This window comes from Apostichopus japonicus, chromosome 18, assembly GCF_037975245.1.
Source record: "Apostichopus japonicus isolate 1M-3 chromosome 18, ASM3797524v1, whole genome shotgun sequence".
Lineage (NCBI taxonomy): Eukaryota > Metazoa > Echinodermata > Holothuroidea > Aspidochirotida > Stichopodidae > Apostichopus > Apostichopus japonicus.
The window spans coordinates 14,322,620-14,334,936 of NC_092578.1; the positions used below are offsets into that span (position 1 = coordinate 14,322,620).

The following is a 12,317-nucleotide window of genomic DNA, read 5'->3' on the forward strand; positions in this document are numbered from 1 at the left end:
ATCACTAAAGACACGGGGGAGAATATTGTTGATATAATTATAAATAAAAGAACACATCTTGAGAACATGAATGTCACTGACCTTAAGAATACCAAGGTCTTTGTGCAAAGTACTGGTAGGATAACGTAGATGTTTAAAAGTAATGGTTTTTAACATTCTATTTTGGAGGATTTGTAAAGGCTTAAGTATGGTAGCTTTAGCCATGCCATAAATTTCAGCACCGTAAGAAATCTTAGAACAAACCAGTGAATAGTAAAGCTGAATAGCTACAGAGGGAGTGAGCGAATCCCTGAGGCGATAGAAAATGCCATTAAACTTAATAAGACTATTACAAAGGTCATCAATATTTTGCTTGAATGACAATTTATCATCAATCATAAAGCCGAGATATTTGACGCAATCTGTTTTACAAATATTAGTATTATTCAAAGCAAAATGCTCTGGACACGAATGAGAAACATTATCTTTGGCATGAAAACTAGTAAAGTTAGTTTTCCCAAGATGCAAGGTAAGTCTGTTGGCATCAAACCATTTCTTGAGACTGCTTAACGTTGATTGTGCTTTAAGCACGATATTGGTACAGTTTTTGTCGTGGACAAAAACGTTTGTGTCATCAGCAAAAAGTTTTAAGGATTCGTCAGGTACAACATTTTTAATATCGTTTACATAGATTAAGGATAACAGCGGTCCTAAGCAGAACCTGGGCATGGTAGCTAGAGTGTGTCCACTTTAATGCCACTGAACATAAATTTACCTGACTCACTATATGCATATCTGTCCCTTCTATCCCACACCTATAGCTATACGTAAGGGTCCCCATACAAAACAACACTCATTGACTACGTTCATCCACTGGATATCTTACTTGAGGTAACAGTTCAAGGCCAACGGTATTGGATAGCCTACCATTAGACAGACCTATAACACATTCAGTGAAAAATATATAGGCCTAGTATCCAAGTCTTAAAATTTGCTTGTGGAAAATATTGTTCACTTTCTCTGTTATAGTATTACCGGAACGATGAATTTCGTATAATACAGAAACTGTATAATAAAGAAACTGTAACTTACTATATTCGCGGCGGTGGTAAGTATCACTGTATGCTGTATAGTGCTCGAAGGGTTAGCCGAAAGTTAGTTGCTACTTTTTAATTGGCATGGGCTAATTAGTTAAAAGGCATATTAAATCACTCTTGAATACATACGTCGAAAGTAAAGAATATTTGGCCTATAGTTACAGTACTGGTGTTCTTAGAAAAGCGGGTTATGTATAGTTTATAGTCACTGGCGCATCCAAGGGGGGCCAAGGGGGGCCATGCCCCCCCCCAAAGGTGAGCCAAAAAGTGTTTCCGAACATCCGCTAAATCATATGATTGGAAATTAAAAAAATCGAGAGGAATAGCAGTGGTAGACTAGTCTAAACCTTTTCGTTTTCTGGTTTAAAATTAAATGCAGAGCTCCCAACTGACCCGCAATTCGCGGGAACTACCCGCATTCTAACACCCAAGCCCGCTGACCCGCACAAGCGTCCGAAGAAACCGCATTGTAATTGTCAAGTATACATAAAAAAATTGCATTAATTTTTGACTTAGCAACCATCATTTCTTTAGCATTTAGCATAATAGAGTATAAAACCTCCTTTACAGCATCATTTGAACCTCAAATTAACCTATATTTCTTTTCATTGGGGCGAGCAGCGAACATTTTCATGCCACGGGAAAGAATGAATTATCACCTACTATTCAATTTATTGATGTTACACACAAAAAAAAATTGCATATTTCTCAGAAAATTTTGGGTGACAAAAGCCTTTCTAAGTGCCACCATTTTACATGTAGGCATCACCAGGATTCCTAAAAAAAATCAAAAGGGGAGGGGGACACCCCCTCCCCTTATGCCCCTCCCCCAGGACGGCGATTCATGGCATGGACCAGCATTTGCCTTCTCAAGAGTTGGGAGCTATGTAAATGTATGAGCATGAGGATTTACAGCTTAACACCAGTTTGCAGTTACAGGCTGGTTGTAAGAAATTTATAACCTATGAGAAATAAAATTTCTTGAGAAAGATGATCCCAACTTTGTTTTATAAATATTTTAGAAAATTACACCTGGGAAACATTTTTTTTAGAAGTAAATTAACATCACCATTGTACACTTTTGTCGCACCATATTGCATCTGAGGGCATTCAGCAATAGAAAATTTTCCAAAGGGGAGGGGGTGCATCCCCTCCCCTTACACCCCTCCCCGATATCACTCTAATGCCACTTTGGCCCTCCCAAACAAAGGCCCTGGATCCGCCAGTGTTTATAGTTTCCATGGGTCAGTGCGCAGAAGTTGTTATGGAACAACTTCCTGCCTGGGGTAACAGTTAAAGGCCAACGGTATTGGATAGCCTACCGATAGACAGATTCTCTAACTGGAAAATATTGTTCACTTTCTCTGTTATAGTCTTACCGTAACGATGTATTTCGTATAATACAGAAACTGTATAATAAAGAAACTGTAACTTACTATATTTGCGGCGGTGGTAAGAATCACTGTATGCTGTATTCTGTTCGAAGGGTTAGCCTAATGTTAGTGGTTCCTCTTTAACTGGCATGGGCTAATTAGTTAAAAGGCCTATTAAATCACTGTGAATACATACGTCGAAAATAAAGAATATTCGGCCTATGAGTAACAGTATACTGGTATTCTTGGAAAAGCGGGTTATGTATAGTTTAGTTTCAATGGGTCAGTGCGCACAGCGCACCTGTGTTCCGCAATACCATGCGGTCACAACAAAAAAATGTTGCAAGCACTGTTGGTGTTTTCAAGTTTAATTTATAACCACTGAAGTTGACCACCATGTACTTCCTCATGAGGACTCTATCGACTTCATGGACTCATTACCATTTGCAAATTTGAACGCTTTTGCGATTCTAGGGTTTTGGGTAACATACTTTCTTATTAAATGATATTTTGTTGTGAGCAGGAGCTTAACCTTTCACATGATGATAATGATATTTCACCCATTAATCTTAATTCAACTTTATATTGATCAGACGTAAGTGATTTAAATACCGGTAATTGATTTCATAATTCACTAAGTACTTTTTCTTTGCTTCATGTAAATGCCCGTAGGTTATCAAGAAATGTTGATGCCATAAATGAAATTTTGATTTCTTCTTCAAGTAATTTTACTGCCTTAGCAATTACGGAAACCAGGCTTAATCCTGATTCAAACCTTTGCTCAATTCAAATTCCAAATTATACTTTCATTCACAGGGACAGGAGTGTTAAACGTGGCCGGGGAGTTGGTTTTTATATTAATAAAGTAATACCTTTGGTAATTAGAAACGATCTTTTATCAAACCCTCTGTTATTTGAATTCATGTTTGTTGAGGTTAAACTCAACAATAAAACTGTATATCTTGGGATTTATTTATTAACCCTCTGATGTCTCAATAGCTGCATTTTATGATGAATTATCTGATATTTTGCAAAACATACAAAAATGAAAAGAAAACTTGCTATCTTACAGGTAATTTTAATATTGATCTTTTGAAGCATGAACATTTGCCTCATATTTCACATTTTCTTGATTTAATTGTATTCTCATTCATATTTACCATTAATATCAAAATCAACATAGTCAGGTGGCTTAGCAACAATTTTCAGGCTTAACGTTACCGGCTGGAAAAAAGTACCAAATTTGGCATGGAATTTCTTTTCGATCTAACTATTGATTTTATCCGTGGAACCCACTTGATCGGCTCCGATTATCCAAGATGGCGGCCAAAATCCAAGATGGCCGCCAGAAAAAAAGGAAATGTCATATATCTGGCTGTAAAAATCGGAGATGAACAAATGAGTGGTCAATTAAGGTGTTTCCGGGGTCATTGAAACAGTTGATGGTCATGGCATGTTGCTTGAGTAACCCACTTCCAAGATGGCGGCCAAAATCTAAGATGGCCGCCAGAAAAAAGGAAATGTCATATATCTGACTGTAAAAATCGGAGATGAACAAATGTGGGGTCAAAAAGATGTTTCCGGGGTCACTGAAACAGATGATGGCCATGGCATGTTGCTTGGGTAACCCACTTCCAAGATGGCGGCCAAAATCCAAGATGGCTTCTTGGAAAAAAAGAAATTTCATATATATTCATTCCCCAGACCCCCTGTGCCATTTACTGATCGGGACCATCAAACCTTCCGTCCTCAGACGTGTAAATGAAACCGGGCTAGCACCCTGACTATATGTTATAGCTGGTATTCTACTTGTGTCACTTTGGCTCAGGAAGCCACTTAGGACTTATTGGGGAACTTTGAGGTGTGATCGACCGTGGATAGACACTGTCGCAAAGCCCGTTATATATATGGGAGTTACGAGTGTCATGTAAGACTGATTACATTGAGTCAACTATATAATAAGGTAACTTGAGGGAAAACCGACCAGATGTGAATACCGACTCATTGAGAGATTTTGTACGATTGTGCACCCTTCATAAACACAACGTCAATTCTGCTAACAACACACGCTAAGTCAGGTCACTAGTCATCTGAAGTATTAAGGTCGTTCTTTTCGAACTTGTACTCCAGGGCTGCTGTTAGCGAGGATCTCCAGTTAGACTTGTTGTCTGGTATAGACAGCCCCCCCCCCCCCCCCCTCAGAGTAAAAACGATAGCTTGGGTTCGAATCTATCCGTTGGTGAGCTCTGGACAGCGGTAGCAGCGATGAAGAAGGGAAAGTCCCCCGGTCCCAATGGCCTCCCTGCTGAGTTCTATAGGACCTTCTGAGAGGTTCTCGGTGGGGACTTGAGAGACGTGTTCGCTACCTCCTAGACATGGTAGATCACGACTTTCTGTTCAGAGCCTTAGAGTCCTTCGGATTGAACTCAGTGTTTATTCGTTGGCTCTCGTTACTATATAAGGACGTCACGAGCATGGTCACTGTTAACGGATTAACTTCTGGTTCCTTCCCGGTTCGAAGGGGAGTCCGTCAGGGTTGTCCCCTCTCCCCGTTGTTGTATGTTCTCTTCAGCAAAACGCTTAGTACCTCGCTGGACAGATGCTTACGTTTTCGACCCTTCAATGTACCGGGTGGGGCTAAAGTTACAGGTGTGCAATATGCCGATGACGTCACTTGTATTTTGTCGGACCTCGCCTCCTTCAAGCCTTTATCGAAGGTTTTGGCCACCTTCCAAGAGGCTACTGGTGCCAGACTTAACAAGTCCAAGACCAAAGGGCTGCGTTTAGGAGGTTGGCGCGGCCAATCCCTCCCGTTCGATGCTACTTGGTCAGATGTCATGATCAGGGTAAATGGCATCTGGCTAGGTTATGGTGCCTCGGAGGCCACCACTTGGGCCGAGAAGGCTGATCAGGTGGAGGCAAGGCTCGAAACATTCAGTCGGAGGTGGCTCTCCCTCCCTGGGAAGGTTACAGTTGTTAATCGTTTTATTGTTCCTCTCCTTTGGTATCCTGGTACGGTGATCGCTGCACCGGATCATGCCTTGGTGGGATTGGAGAGGATCATTTTTTATTTCATTTGGGGAAAGCGCAAACCAAACCTTGTCAAAAGGATCGTTCTGTAAAAGACCCCCTTGACCGGTGGGTTTGGTTTGGTCCACCTACCATCTAAACTGTGCTTTCTCCTTTTGAGAGGTGTGTTCGTTGCGTTTGAGAATCCTTCGTTTCCCTTTGCCTTTTTTGTTAGGTTCCGGTGTGGGTTTCTTTTTGGCCACCACTGGCCCGGATCCTTTTCCAATAACCGGCCAAATGCGACACGCCCTTCGGGGTGTATACACAGATTGGTGACTCACTTCGTAGAATCAAAGAGGAGGGTGGGCCAGATGTTCTGCTGAACGTGGCCCCCTCTGTGTTATGTTCAACGCCCGCTCATGTGTGCCCGTCGGATTGCCAAACCGCCATCACTCCAGATGTGTGGCGGTCTGTGTGTTGAAAGTCACTAGATAGCTGTCTCCGGGACTGGGCGTGGAGGATTGCACATGGGGTCCTCATCACTAACCATTTTCGCCTAGTCAGGTGGCGATTAGGTGATGGGATTTGTCCCCATGTGGGCTGTGAGGCCATCGAGACTATGCAACACCTTTTGCTGGAGTGTCCCTTTGACCGGTTGGTGTGGGAATGATGGTTTGAGGCCTTCGTTATTGGTGTTATTGGTTGCACACTGTGGGCCATTAGTAGTCATTTTGTTTTGTATGGTTTGTTGCCCTCTGTGTGCCCAACCTGGGTTAGGGATCTGCTGTTGTTGTTTGCCGCTATAATCATCAGGAGACACATCTGGAACAGCAGATGCCGCCTAGTTTTCGATGGGGACGTCTGGAGGGCCGAGGCTTTCGTCCCCCTCGTGCAAAGTGACTTTAGGTTGCGCATGGAGGCGGACCATGCACGGCTTCCCGACACTGCCTTTCGTAGACGCTTGCGCAAGCCTGTCGTCTACTATCGGGACGGCGTTCCCCGGATGAAATTTGGAGTGAGTTAGTTGGTAGGTGTGGGGGTTTGTGTGGTCGATTCATAATATATGGGTTGGTGGGGGGTTTTCTGTTTGTGGTTTGCAGTTGGCTTTTTGGGGCTGGTTTGTAGTGATTTATTGATTTGGTTATGTTGGCCTTTGGGTCCGTGTCCTTTTCACGTCACGTTAAACGCTACGTTATATACATATGTGGGTTAGTGACAGATTTCTGTTTGGGGGTTTCAGTTGGGTTTTGGGTGGTTGTTATACAGACTGGGATTGTTTTTGGTTCTGTTGACCTTTGGTCTGTGTCCGTTTTCTTTGCACGTAAAAAGCACACACGCAAATGCAGCAAGGCAAATCTGCCTTGCACATCTCTTTGTCGATGCACATGTTCATCCAAACAGTGTACATCGACTGTGAACTGTCTGGTCAAGAAACATGGTATTGAAACATTGTAGACAGAATTCCCGAATACTTCCAGTATGTATTGCCATTACCATTACCAATATGTACATGCCATTACCATCATCTGTTTCAGCGAACCCCGGAAACACCTGAATTGACCCCTCATTTGTTCATTTCTGATTTTTACAGCAACATATATGACATTTCCTTTTTTGCTGGCGGCCATCTTGGATTTTAGCCGCCATCTTGAAAAATCGGAACCGATTAAGTGGGTTCCACTTATAAAATCGATAGATAGGTCGAAAAGAAACTCCATGCCAAATTTGGTACTTTTGTCCAGCCGGTAACGTTAAATTTGCTAAGCCACCTTACTAACAAGGATTACAGCCACATCTTCATTACTCATTGATAATATTTTTTGTTATGATTCTATTGTTAATTCAAAATCTGGCATTCTATTGTCTGACATAAGCGACCACTTACAAATCTTGCGTTATTGGGATGTATACAATACTCTCATTCATCCTCATTTAAGCTATTGTAATCTAGTTCGGGGAAATGCTCACCCTTCTCATCTAAATCAATTATTCATACTCCAGAAAAAAGCTGTTCGTTTAATCACCCAATCAAGTTTAAGAGCACATACATATCCTCTTTTGCTACCAGATTAGGTATTCTTAATATTTTTGTTATCCACAGACACCATTGCGCTAGGCCTATATTCATTCTTAAATTTGTTAAGCAACAGTTATCAGATAGTTTCTCAAATTTGTTTTCCTTCACTCATGATACACATTCCCACAATACCAGGTCCTCCCAACACCTTTTCACTTCCCATTAATTCACACCTATTCAAACGCTAAATTGTATCTGATGGTACTAAATTCTTGAATCAAACCTGTGATTCAATAAAATACGCAAAATCCGTAATATTATTTTGCTGATTAATTAAAAAAAGACACTTATATCTAAATATGAACACTTCTAGTTTACCCTTTTGTATTTTCATCTCCATTTTTGTTTATGTTTCTATTTGACATCTTTCTATTTTATCCCAACTGAATGCTCCATTTTCTTTTATTCTGGCCAAGTTACCTGGTGGGTCAATACGGTGGGTGGGGTAAGGGGGGGGGGGGCAGATCCTCTTCTGATACTTCTTTTTCCCCTTATTTTCATGTACTTTGTAATTAATTATGTTACGGTGGGCTTCTTGTAAAAGCTTCGTATTCAAAGCCCTTCCACCATGGTCTTATCAATTGTTATATGTCTTTTCACTGTAAAAATTGTAATATATGCATGAAAATAGAAAATAAATAAATCAAAAAAATCAAATCATATGTTACTTTCCATGGTATTGCATCTCAATTCATAGCATATATTACTCACCAACCATCACTCTACTTCCGAATGCGATTGTTAAGGCTGGTTTTTAAACTCTTCTTGCTTGCAACAGCAGCTACCGAAATTCTCACAATTGATAGAACTTTTATCATCGTGGACCCTTTAAGCCACGGACGTCAACCATTGGGGGGGGGGGTGGGTGACAGGGAGACATGTCCCCCAGTTTTGAGATAGCGGCACAATATATATTTTTAAGCCACTTACTTATACTAGATCATAATTTCTTACAACTCTTATATTCCGCCCTATTTAAAGTTCTTAAAGACTGCGAGTTAAGCCAGTAAACTGTCCTTTATGATGGATTTGTACCTCATGCGCTGATGTCCAAAATGGCTCAATTTTGGCTATACCACAAACACGCGATACGTGTTCCATCTAACACTCACTACACAGTGTCTGAGTGAAAGGCCTACAACACGTGTTTATGTATTCTGTTGCATAGCTGTAGCAGTGACAGTAAATGGTAAGTTTGAAACTGTTTATTTTAAGGCTTATTTGAGTGGTAGAACTTATGTAGTATGTGCAGTGAGCCTGCTTGGCGAACGAGGTGCCGGGGTGTTGGCCCAATAAGGTGCGCTTGGGTTCGTCCGGTCCCGACCATCATGGATAGCTATTGATAATTAGGCCTGAATCACTGACCAACTTCCATTGTCACGGGGCAACCATAGTGTAAACGGTTATTTTCCGAAACGTTGAACATCAAAGTCACGAAATACTGGGCTACCCGACATGAATTGAGAAGGGGGGGGGGCGGGGTAGATGCATGGTCACAGCAAGAAAGAAATTAGAATCTCTCAAAGATATTCCAATTCTACGGTGGCTAAATAATGTCATAAGGAAAAAGGGTGTCCTCAAATCTCACAATTTGGACTTTTTATCTCAAGGTTTGGACTTTCTCAACAATTTGATATAGGAAGTCAACATTTTGAAATTTGAGGACCCCCTTTTCCTTTCCTTTTTCCCTATTAAGCCACCGTACAATTCCACTTGTTTCCAAGATTGATTCCTAATACATGGAAAAATATATTATTGTCATATTTTCTGTGTCCCTTCATACGTTAGAAAGTATATTTTTTACATTCCTCCTTTAATTTGCTAATCAGGGCACCGATACTGTCTTCTAATTTGGGGGGGGGGGGGCAAGACAGCCTGAGGCCAAGAAAAAAGTTGTCAAAATTCACCAACTTTGAAACGGTTGAAAACGGTTCTTTTTGAAAATCATTGCTTTGAAAATTATTGGGGTCATGCCCCCGCCCCCACCAATGTGTCGGTGGCTATGCAAATGTCATTTCAATGTCTAGTACATATGTGCCTGGTTTCATTGCAATTTCTGCTTGTTCCTGGAGTTACTTAGTTCAAAGTTGTTTTGCTTGTGTCCATATCCTAGGAACTAGTTCAATACATGGAAAAAACATTCAACTTATATCCTTCTTTAAAGGTGTGTTAGTCCCCCCCCCCCCCCTCCCCTTAGAATACCATTAACTAGAGCACCAATGGTGCAGAAGCTCATACCTTTTAGAGCTTAAAAATGTAGGGCCCACAAAACTTTATGGCCCACCAAATTTCAGGGCATTTTTCAGATTCCACCAATTTTGGGCCCATGAGGGATAACCCCCCCCCCTCCGTTAGCAGAATCCTGGCCACACCACTGGCTATAATTCCTATGTTCCCCCTTTAAATACTATTTTACCCACTCTCTCAAACAATACCACTGACCTACCCTATTCAACTTTCTCCCCTCTACCTGAGCAGACCTGAAGCACTCCTTGCCAAAATTTTGGCTGGCTGCCTACATACCTCAGGCTCAAAGACTTCTAAGAATCGGCAAGTGCTGATTGGCTATAGGGCTCTCATGCTTACAGTTCAACAGTTAATAACAACTCCCAGTCCTGCTTTAATTCCACTAACAGCCTCTGCAGAGCTTAACCACAAATGTAAACAAACACTGCAGAGACTGGGAGACAAATTAAAGGAGCTTTGGCAAAAGGTGAAGGCTCAGATTTTTTTAAACAATGGGGATTAATTGTAATTAATTAACTTTTGACCAAAAATTATTAGGCATCACCTTATTCATACACAATCCAACAATCATTAGTTCAACTTTGAATATGATCCATCAAAATCTTGAGGAGATTGAGATATTTGAAAATATTACAAAGAATGACCCCCGATGACCCCCTAAATGACCTTTGACCTCAATTTTCCGAACACCCCTCGTAACTCTCATCCCGAGGAACGTTGTACCAAGTTTCATTATAACTGGCCATACATTGTACGAACAGGAGCAATTTGAAAATATAGGGCCGCGGCCCGGGCCACAAAAGACCCCTAGTTGGTCTTTGATCTCAAATTCATGAACACCCTGAAGGTAAAACTTCCATAGTACTATCGTGACAAACCCTCAACATTGTACCATGGAATCTGTAGGAGAAGAAGCATTTTGCGTATTTCCACAAAATGGCCCATTACGGCCCACAGGTGACCTTTGACCCCAAATTTCGGACCATCTCTGATGGCCCTATACCCAATGGTCCTTGTGTCCAAGTTTCATGAAATTCCATCAAACACTGTGCGAGTGGGAGCGGTTTTACCAATTGTTGACGGATAGAGTGATAGAGTGATAGACGCTGCACTGTAACAATAGCTCACACCAGCATGCTGGTATGAGCTAATAATATATGCAGTCAAAAAACTTATTACAACCGCCCTCTCCCCAGTACAAAACAAGTATGGCATCAAGGTTAGAACATGCTTGTCGCATCTATACAAAGTACCTTGACTGCAACAAATGTGTATTTAACGGCGGATCCTGCATGATGGGTATTAAAGCTCCGATAGACTGACGTCCCATTTGCCTTTCCCTATATCTAGAGACTCCTTCGAATGGCTCTCATCCGTTCACCTCATTGAAACCGGTTAACCGAGAACTGTGCATCGGAGGTATGGGCCGAAATATTGGGAATTTACTTACTAGTTTGGGATCACATCACAATTAATCTTTTAAATTGCGTTTATTAATCTGTATATATTATAAAAAATCATCACGACCGTCTAATTGGAAATGCGCATAGATGTGCATGGCTTGAGGGTCAGAAGGCATGTTTGAGGGGATGGAAACTGCTATTTCCGAGCCCTCAAAGATGAGCCAATCAGAACCAGAGTATAGCTCTCGTATATTTTTCGTAGTTGTGTGAAACACATGTATATGACATACTTTTAACTTTGAAAATTGAAATTTATTTTTCACTTCTTAAAATGAAACTTGACTAAAACAAACTAATGAGTTTCTTTGTAGCCGGATTTCACTATGAACACTAGCATTGAAATCGATATATACATATATTTCGATTTCAACCCAAAATGTTGTTTTAAGTATATTGTAATTATGAATATCTTTCTCGAAAAACAAAAAACGGAAAGTTTTTAAAGGATTGTAGATACCAAAACATCCACTATTACAGATCCAATATACTCTACTATCCAGCTTATGATGAATGTTATGACGCAAGGGTGGCTATAGTTACACTTCTATAAGACTAAGCTATATACCTTACAGCATATACAGGGGCGTCGGAAGCTATTTGGGATTGGTACGGCAGATCAGAGTGTGGCCATCTATCATAATTATCGGGGGGGGGGGCGTTTGGTAGGTCAAACTATGCTACGCGCCACCATGGTTGGCGCGTAGCGTAATGGAGAAAATTTTGCAAAAATGCCTCCCAGATTGCAGGAAATGGCCCGAGCTTGAAAACAAGACCTGCCAGAGTAGTCACATTTAGCCTACTGGCCGTCATCATTATTGAAAATTATTGAAAAATATACCTCCCAGATTATTTGTTGCCATTTTTTTTCTTAGTCCTACTTTTTTTTTCTTTTTTTTTGCGCCGTGAATATTGGTCCGGCGTTCGCCGGACCTGCCGAACCGGCTCCGACGCCCCTGATATATAGAGCAGACTAAAGTGAAGTAAAAAGAAAGCGACGTCACCCAAATGACCTGTCCAGTGTCATATTATGTCCCTAATTAAAAGTCGTAAGCACCAAGTTTGTCACAACATT

General features: G+C 41.1%; 1 protein-coding gene and 1 long non-coding RNA gene across 2 annotated transcripts in view; one reads left to right on the top strand and one right to left on the bottom strand.

Moving 5' to 3' along the window:
• Positions 1-12,317, top strand: part of LOC139958476 (uncharacterized) — a 324,735-nt gene that overhangs the window by 211,040 nt on the left and 101,378 nt on the right. The window lies entirely within an intron of this gene.
• The window catches only part of LOC139958447 (uncharacterized), a 45,016-nt gene that overhangs the window by 31,052 nt on the left and 1,647 nt on the right, over positions 1-12,317 (bottom strand). The gene's annotated exons all lie outside the window — the stretch shown is intronic.